Raw genomic sequence first — 10,132 nt, forward strand, 5'->3', positions numbered from 1 at the left:
ACTGTGTAAGAAGGAGCGCTACCACAGATCATTCATCCTCATCCCCATCATATCTTGTTGTTTTCTATTTATTTTCTATTTAACTTTATGCATATTTGTCTGGCTCTTTTTGTCCTGTACTTGTTGCATCTTGAGCTGTTGTAACAAGTGAATTTCCCCGTTGTGGAATGAATAGAGCCAATCTTAAATCTTAAATCTTAGAGGGATCATGTATCACAATATTAAAGAAAAATATCTCTTTACAGGTTTCAGTTTATTTAATCTTTAACAGTAATTTCTGTTTTGAACTGCTGAATGTTCTCTGCTCTAAAGTTCACCTGATTCTTCTTTACATCCTGCAGGAGGCCAGTACAGGATATACAGGATATACTGTCAGTGTTCATGTCATATCTTATTAAGGCCTAATTCATTATATAGAGCTATAAATGAAAAAGGTAACAACATAAAGTGCACAGAGTCGTTACACATGGTGTACGAGGTCGACATGTTTCAGTAAAGTGAACACAGAGCAGATTTCAGATCTGTCTAATAAGTGACAGAGTTTGATGAGACGTCCTGTCAAAATAATAAACAACATAAAGGTGAAGAACAACGTTTCCTAAATCTAACATTCTCCCTGTGAGAGGAGACAGAGGTGAAGAGTCATGTGATCACAGTTCAGTCCTCACAAACACCACAACACACATCAACAGTCTGTCTTTAGTCTTTACAATACTCCTTTGTCTTTATTATCCTGCTCATTACACACAAGGACTTCCTGACTGGACACAGTCTTGATGCTAACGCTAAGCTGCTGTATTGTACTTCTGACACAAGATGGCGCCAGTGGTTAAACTGTCCAGCCAGCTTCAAACTACAGCATCTAGCTGCCACATGAAAACACTGCAGAACTAGTGGTGACATGTTGTCAATGTTGTAAAACTGATACATTAGAAACACATTTAAACAGTGTCTTCATATAAAGAAATGAGAAAACAACTGCAAACAAACAAACACCCTTGAATTTGGCATCATGGGTCTTATAGTTGAACATGTCCTCTACAGACTCAATGTTAAGATTCAAGATTAAAATGATTTGTTTCACAAGATGTTTAAAAGTAGAAATGGAACTGTTTCTGGTAGAAAGTCCCTCATACAGCTGACCAGTGAGCATTTCACACACGTCACTCATCACTACTGGTAGCAGTCCAATTGTTTGACTTGCTGTTTTTCTTTGTTTGGGCTGATTTCCCTCATGACAGACTGCAGGGAATTCAGAGCACCTGTGCACAGGTGGGAGACTGACTCCTGATTGAGGAGTGGAAGCAGCTTGGGGCATTTCCCTCCCAGCCAATCAAGATGTGATGACACCCTGATTGAAAGGCTTAAGAGAGGTGGGAAATGGCAAACTGGGGGCTCTCACCCTAATACTGAATCTGTCCCTGACCCAGTCTGAATCGATCCCTGAATTAGATTGTCAGCCATAAACTCTGGTCTATTTAGGCCCCAATTTGTTTTCTTGGCTGACCACATCTTTCTTGAGGGAACTTTGTTTATTTGGGGAACCTGTTAAAACCAAAGCCCCTTTACACCTTCAGTTTATCATTTTATTTCCCTGGGGCTTGTAGGAGCACATTTATTTATTATAGTGGGAAGAGGCATTTGTTCATTATATCCAAAAGAGGCATTTTTTTATTGTTTATTGTCCAAGTAGTGGACACTGGGCATTCCCCTAGTTTTACATGTATTTTGTTTTTATTTTTATGTAGGTTGGGCCGGCCTGTAAGGAATTTACAGCCAGTACTGCCACAACCTCAGTGACGGGACACGAACCATCAATGTTACTGTGTAACTGATAAACTCAAACATTTCAGTTTCTGGAAACCTTAAATGAATCAGTTCAGTGTTTCATGTGATGGTGATGTGATAGTAGTCAAAGCTGTGAAGCTCTCAGTCAGCGTATTATTTTACATTCATGTGCAAAAGATCCCATTACGATGTCCTGGAGGCTTTTTGTTAGCAGTAGACTGCCTATATATTTCCACATTATTAGACTTTCAGTTAATCAACGTTGAAATCCTGGTTTGTTTTCACTGGGTTAAATTAAATAAATACATATATGAGTTTGTGAGTCTTAGGTAATCTGCAAGCGAAGAAATGAGAACAAATCTTTGTCGTGTGGTACCAGAACCACCAATTCTGGTGAGAAAGAAACATGTTTCAACTCGTCTGATGATGAAAGCTGCACTCATGCACAGATTACACATATACAGACTGCAGACATGATCATCGACTCATTTACATCCACTTTAATCAAGTTTAACCAGATTTTCACAACTGCACCCAATTTAAAATTCATATCAGCCTATTAGAAAGAGGTTATCTGGTCTGTATTCTCCAATCACACGGGTCTGGGTACTTTATACAGTTTTTATCACTATGATGTTACTTTATGTTTACTTTAAACAAAACATCACAGTTTAAGCTTAATTCTTTAAATGCTGTAAATGTGGACAGACATGCAGTAGATGTTGTATGTACAGGACAGAACAACAAAATCACAGTTTACAAGTTGCATTGACAGATTATCTGATACAAGTTATAAAATATATGTAAAGTGTGTGGATCCAGGAGACGAGGCATCACCAAGTGGTGCCCGAGCCACACTACTTCCTCTCAGGACATTTCACACAAGATAATTAGGAGTAAAACAGAAAAGATCGGAGTGAATTTTACAGAAATACAGATAAGGAGATAGTAAAACAGAGGAGAGCAATGATCCAGCGGAGTCCAGGATGTGATGATCCATAAGCATCAATATGTGAGGCAGCAGGAGCCAGGAGAGGTAGATGTTCCCAGGGGCCCGAGGTCCATTAGAAGGGAACCTGGATGAAGAGAGAGGAGGAGGAGGAGGAATCAGAAAAGCAGATTGTTTCTCGTCGGCAGGACAATGTAAATTCTAATACTATAGGTAACTCATTGAGACTGAGACCGACCCACTGAAGAAGCTAGCAGTCCAAGTCAAGGACTAATTAAAGGTTAAGTCAACAAAGTGAGGTTTGAGTTTAGATTTAAAGGCGTCAATAGAGCCAGATTGCGAATGTCAGCTGGGAGGTTATTCCAGAGGAAGGGGGCCCGATAGGAAAAAGCCCTGCAGCCAGCTGACTTCTTCTTCACCCTGGGAACCGTCAGGAGCCCTGAATTGTGAGAGTGTAATGCACGAGTTGGAATATATGGTATAATGAGATCTGACATGTACGACGGGGCGAGGCCACGTACAGTTTTGTATGTCATCAGCAGCACCTTAAAGTCTGATCTTATATGAATTAGGAGCCAGTGCAGTGAGGCTAGGATTGGTGTAATATGATCACATTTTCTTGTAGGTGTTAAGACTCTAGCTGCAGCCTCCTGAACCATCTGAAGACTTTTAGTGCTCTCTTAGTGCTGAGTGTTTACAGCTACTAATGTATGTACCGCTGTCACTGTGATGATAAATGACAGTTAAATATTGAATCTGTGTCTATAATAACCAGATCCTGACATGTAAATGTGACATCTGTGGGAATAAAAAGCACTGACGTTTACATTTAACTGATTTTGATGAATCGTTTTCATGGCAAATTGAAGAACATATATACATGCTTATATCTATACAGCTGCATGTACAAGGATTCATTGAATAACATATGTACATATGTGTATGGCTGTAAACACTCATAAAAACATTGGAAAAATACGTACGTCGGTTTGGTGCCTACCTGTATACTAAACATATAAGGAGTAGTTAACATTTACGTTACATACGTTGTACCTGTCTGTTTCCCAGATATATTCGTACATGTGTGAATGTGTAAATGAGAGGCATTAACTTATAGCACTTTGTAGAAGGAGCTTTATAAAGTTCACTCCATTGACTTGTATTAGTTCAGGGTGCAGATCTGCCACATCCAATATGGCGGCGAAGTCGACGTACGATTCAGTGCTCAGTGAGGCGTCTATTTATAGACGTCTATGCTCCGGACTTCCTCACTGTGTTTGTTTTAGAAGCACCAGAAACTGAAAGGATACAGTAACGAGAACTTGATGCTGGTATCTGTCAGTCTCACTGAAGTCCAGTAATCACTGGGGGAATACTCAGCATGTTTCCTTAAAGTTATCATGCTGTGCAAATGCATGCAAGAGCTCCTAACAGACCACATCCTCTTTCTAGTAGGCTGACATGAGGTTATCATCGATCATATAATAAAGAGCTCAGAAAGTAGGCGTATTGAATGCAGGGTTAGTTCTTATAACTGAAAAACAAAGTCTTTTTCTCTCGTCGTGATTTCATCTGTTACTGACTGAAGACTCTGGACCTGACATGTGTAAGTGTTCATTTAAGTTGTACTTGTCAGCTGAGGAGTTAAATTCTACCAGAAACATAGTTTCATTCTCTAAAAGTTTTTTGTATAAAGATGTTATTCTTGACTCCAAACATTGATTCATATAGAGACATGTTAAACTATAAATGACACATTAAACCATCTCAGCTGGAATAAAAGACGTGTTTCACTCCTAAACTGTCAGACCAGACACATTAGTTTATCTGAGAATGTTTTTCTAATGAATATCTTTGATATAAACATCATCCTCTATATATATGTATTTAGGGTCCGGGCAGCTAAGCTGCCAGGAACCTATTGTATTCCTAGGAATTCTTTCTTTCTTTCTTTCTTCTTCTTCCGAGGAAGTCATACTTCCCATGGGCGAAAACTCACCAAACTTTACAGAAATGTCCGGCCCCATGCCAGATTTACTTAATTCCAAGGACATGTCAATATTCCTCCTGGGGGGGGGCACAATAAGCGTTTAAATTTAAAAACTTTAAAAATACCTACAAAATCAACAGTACATGCTACAGTTTTGAAACTTTCACCAAACTGTAGCCCCAATACTGCTGAAACTTTAGTCCACTTAAACTCATTACAAATTATGAAGTCCATCACTCAGTTTTTTTCAAAACCTGTAAAACTTATAAAACCTATCTCCTCCCACAATTTTTGCCCAATTGTCACCAAACTTGCTAGAGAGCATCTTCAGACCATCCTCCACAAAACTTGTTTCTCGGATTTTTGATTTATCAAAAATTAAGCCTACAGTGCATCAAAATGTTTGACTGTAAACAGTACTGTAAACATATACTATCAAATTCTTGCTAAATACATTTTCAATCTTCCTGAAAAAAAATTGAGAATATTTTGCAGTCATGGTTGATGGAGTTTGGCAAATATCAGAATTTTATCTCAAAAACTGATTTTTTGAGAACATTTTGAATTCTGCTCTCATGGGAACAACTGGAGTCAATGGAAGAGTGGCATTTTTAAACATCAAATTTTCTCTTATGAAGTACAACACTTTAAGTTAAAAACAAATCACCAACATTTCCATGCTGTCAAGATGCAATTTATGTATTATCAGATTTTTTTTAAGTCAAGGAATTTCTGACATTTTGACCATTTTTGAAATCTGCCTTGACAACAACTGCCCGGACAGTGACTCCCTGAGTCGACAAATGAAGCCACACAGCAGGTCTCACTTCCAGCCAATTAGCTCAGTGAGTTAGGAGCTGGTGCTTGGTGTCAGGGGTTGTGGGTTCAAGACCCAGCAAGGATGATGATGATGACGACAGACCGAAATGTCAGATGTCCTCAACATAAAACACAAGACCATTGTCCTGACGCTGGCATCACAGCAAGCCTCTAAATTAAATAAAATCAAATAGCTTGGACTGGACCATGGATGAAAGCTAACCGAATTTTGCACAAAGGTCCAGTCTCATGCCAGATTACCTCAGCTGTAAACCCAAGCCAATAGTCCTGATGGTGGTGCTACAGCAAGCATCTAAAGTTCAAACCTTTGAAAATTCATAACAAATCAACCATACTTGCTACAGCTTCAGAACTTTCATCAAACTGTAGCCTCAATATTGAAGAAACTTGTGTACATTTAAACCTATTAAAAATTATGAAGTACATCACTCAGTTTTTTTTCAAAAACTGTAAAACTTCTTAAACCTATTTCCTCTCTCCTCCTTTGATTTATCAAAAATTGACCCTCAAAAACTGAATTTTTCACAGCATTTTAAATTTTTCTTTCATGGGAACAACTGGAGTCAATGCAATGATGACATAGCTAAACACCAGTTATTCACTTATGGAGCAAATCAATCATTTCTAAAATTACCAACATCTCCATGCTGCAATATGTGTATTTTCAGATTTTTGTCTTGATAACTGAATTTTTTACAGTGGTTTCAAATCTGCCTGCACAACAGTGACTGGCTTACTCAATTTGTGAAGCCACTGTTGTATTACCACAATTAGCTCAGAGCGATAGATGACAGTCTTTGGTTCCAGAAGTTGCGGGTTCAATACTCAAGTGGTCCAAAATGAACATTGTTGTCAACTGTCTTGTCTTCCTATTCTCCTGTTTGTTGCTCAGAATTGCCTAAATTTGCCAAAAATAGCCCGGACCCGACCCATTGCTGCGCAGCAGCTATAATTAATATTTGTATCTGTTACTACGACGGAGTATTAGGTCCAGACTAAGAGAAACATTTTTGGGGGAAATTACGAGAATAAAGTCATAATATTACGAGAATAAAGTCGTAATATTACGAGAATAAAGTCATAATATTACGAGAATAAACACGGACAAAATCAGATCATCTGACATGCACCGTCGCTGTCGCTTAGCACATTTATTTATCCTCCTAAAATCATTGAAACTGAAATTGGTATTTAAGTCAGCTATAACTTTATTTATAGGTTAAAACGGTGTAAATTCGCATGTCACATTACAAAACATTATGGGCAGTCGTTTTCTGGCAGCACAACGTACACGTTGCGATGACAACACAAGACAATTTTGATTTTAAGCTAGCCTAGCCTGTGGATTCTCTATAACTGTATGAATGTTTGTCATTTTGATTCATAAACAGTTTTACGACATTATTCTCGTAATTTCCCCCCAAAAAATTTATCTTAGTCTGGCCCTAATACTCCGTCGTGGTTACAGTTGTCAAATTCTGGTTAAACTTAATTAAAGTGGATGTAAATGAGTCGATGGTCGTGTCTGCAGTCAGTCTGTGTATGTGTGATCTGTGGTTAGTGCAGCTTTCATCATCAGATGAGTTTAAACACATTACTTCCTCCTCACAACAACAGACAGTCCGTTTGGTTGAGTTCCCCATTTTTGATCCCACGCAACAAAGACTTGTTCTCATTTCTTCGTCCACAAATAACCGAAGACTCACATACTCATATATGTATTTATTTAATTTAACCCAGTGAAAACAAACCAGTATTTCAAAGTTGTTGAGTTTATCAGTTATAACACTGATGGTTCGTGTCCCTTCACTCAGGTTTATTTTGTTTTCTCTTCACGTTAAAAACAACTTTCATCATCTATAATGTGACAATAACAACTTTCACTTTTGAACCAGTTGTGATGAGTGACGTGTGAAATGCTCACTGGGATCAGTCAGCTGTATGAGGGACTTTATACCAGAAACAGCTTCATTTCTACTTTTAAACATCTTGTCAAACAAAAACATTTTGATCTTGAATCTTAACATTGAGTCTGTAGAGGAAATGTTCAACTATGAGACACATGATGCCAAATTCAAGGTTGTTTGTGTTTATTTGCAGTTGTTGTCTCATGTCTTTATATGGAGACACTGTTTATATGTGTTTCTGATGTATCACTGTTACATGTTTACATCACTGACATTATGTCGTCACACCTCTACACCCAGAAAGGCTGAATAATCCACTTCCTGGTTTATCTTCGGGACACCATGCAGCACTTGTTCTGTGTTGTTCTCCACCAGATGGCGCCGTTTTTGCTTCCCGAGATGTCCACATACTTTTGGGCACTTTAGTGAAGTTTATTATGAAGATAAATGATTTTCTGTTCTTTCATTTTAATCTGCTGAACCAAACAGCTGCTGGTGTGTTTTTACTGAGTCACCATCAAAGCTGTTGGACTGAACTCTTCATCTTCACAGTTTAACCACTGGCGCCATCTTGTGTGAGAAGTACAATACAGCAGCTTAGTGTTAGCATCAAGACTGTGTCCAGTCAGGAAGTCCTTGTGTGTGATGAGCAGGATGATAAAGACAAAGGAGTATTGTAAAGACTAAAGACAGACTGTTGATGTTTGTTGTGGTACATGTGAGGACTAAACTGTGATCACATGACTCTTCACCTCTGTCTCCTCTCACAGGGAGAAGATGATCTGCAGGATCCTGCTGCTCATCAGCCTCAACTGTGTCTGTGGTTAGTTTCCAGCTTCACTTTATTACACTGTGATTCAATGAATAACACCGCGTTCCAAATTATTATGCAAATAGGATTTAAGTGTCATAAACATTTCATTTTTTGTTTTTCAATTAAATCAATCTCAGACACCTGTGATAATTAGTTTGCCAGGTGAGCCCAATTAAAGGACAACTACTTAAGAAGGATGTCCACATTATTAAGCAGGCCACAGGTTTCAAGCAATATGGGAAAGTAAAAAGGATCTCTCTGCTGCTGAAAAGTGTCAAATAGTGCAATGCCTTGGACAAGGTATGAAAACATTAGATATTTCACGAAAACTTCAGCGTGGTCATCGTACTATGAAGAGATTTGTGGCTGATTCAGAGCACAGACGAATTCGTGCAGATAAAGGCATAATGAGGAAGGTTTCTGTCAGACAAATTCATCGGATTAAGAGAGCAGCTGCCAAAAACCATTACAAAGCAACCTCAAGGGGTAGGATCCTCCAGAGGCTTGCAGTTGCACATAAACCTACTATTCGGCCACCCCTAACCAATGCTCACAAGCAGAAACGGTTGCAGTGGGCCCAGAAATACATGAAGAGTAATTTTCAAATAGTCTTGTTTACTGATGAGTGCCGTGCAACCCTGGATGGTCCAGATGGACGGAGTAGTGGATGGTTGGTGGATAGCCACCATGTCCCAACAAGGCTGCGACGTCAGCAAGGAGGTGGCAAAGTCATGTTTTGGGCCAGAATCATGGGGAGAGAGCTGGTAGGCCCCTGTAGGGTCCCTGAAGGTGTGAAAATGACCTCGGCAAACTATATAGAGTTTCTGACTGACCACTTTCTTCCAAGATACAAAAAGAAGAACCGTGCCTTCCGTAGCAAAATCATCTTCCTGCATGGCAATGCACCATCTCATGCTGCAAAGAATACCTCTGTGTCATTGGCTGCTATTGGCATAAAAGGAGAGAAACTCATGGTGTGGCCCCCATCCTCCCCTGACCTCACCCCTATTGGGAACCTTTGGAGCATCCTCAAGCAAAAGATCTATGAGGGTGGGAGGCAGTTTGCAGCTCTGAGACATCACTAAACTGTCCACAGAAACGTGTGGATGGAGCTTAAAGGCTGCCATGTTAAAGTTGTCAGTGTGTCTGCTCCTCACTTTCCCTCTCTGTCTCTTCAACAGGAACATTTGTAGTGAATGTGACACAGACCTCCTATCAGGCAGAGGAGAACCACAACATCACACTGGAATGGATGTTCCCAACCACAACTGACACTTCCCCCAACTCCATTTTTATCTTCTGTGAGATGATAACAGATCACAAAGTCTCAGTCCTGTTTCATCTACATGAATGTGTTGAGGTCCCAGAGTCTCGGGATCAACAGTTTGTAGGACGAGTCCAGTTGGACAAAGATGTCCTCAGAGACGGACGACTCAAGACTTCACATGTCCAGACTCAGGACTGAGGACTCAGGCCGATACCTGTGTGATGTGAGGACAAACTATGGTGTGGACTTTGGTGAATGTCGGCTCAACGTCTCTGGTAAGTTGGTTGAGTAGAAGTCAGTAGAACTTTATTATTAGGTTCAATTCAGCAGCTTTTTTGGATCAATAAGATCCTGAAGAAAAGTATTGAGGACGACCACAATCCACAATCCTTCACTTAATTCTCTCAGTATCTGAGAAATATGTCACGACTTCACCTGTTGTGTTGTTTGGTCTCTTTACAGCAGCGAGGGATTGGCCAGAACCTGAGAAACCCAACACTGACACACCTGAGAGACCCAGCACAGCAAGAAGTGGAAGGATCGGCCTCTACTGTGGACTGGGATTGACAGCACCAGT

General features: G+C 39.7%; 1 long non-coding RNA gene across 1 annotated transcript; it reads left to right on the forward strand.

Annotated features, from left to right (window-relative positions):
• The first annotated feature begins 4,285 nt into the window (after positions 1–4,285).
• On the forward strand, positions 4,286–9,695 carry LOC311272089. Its single transcript, XR_014624511.1, has 3 exons — positions 4,286–4,343; positions 8,245–8,297; positions 9,470–9,695. It is a non-coding gene; the product is annotated as an uncharacterized lncRNA (long non-coding RNA).
• The last annotated feature ends 437 nt before the right edge of the window (positions 9,696–10,132 follow it).

This window comes from Pagrus pagrus, assembly GCF_965226575.1.
Source record: "Pagrus pagrus genome assembly, chromosome: 16".
NCBI classification, from domain to species: domain Eukaryota; kingdom Metazoa; phylum Chordata; class Actinopteri; order Spariformes; family Sparidae; genus Pagrus; species Pagrus pagrus.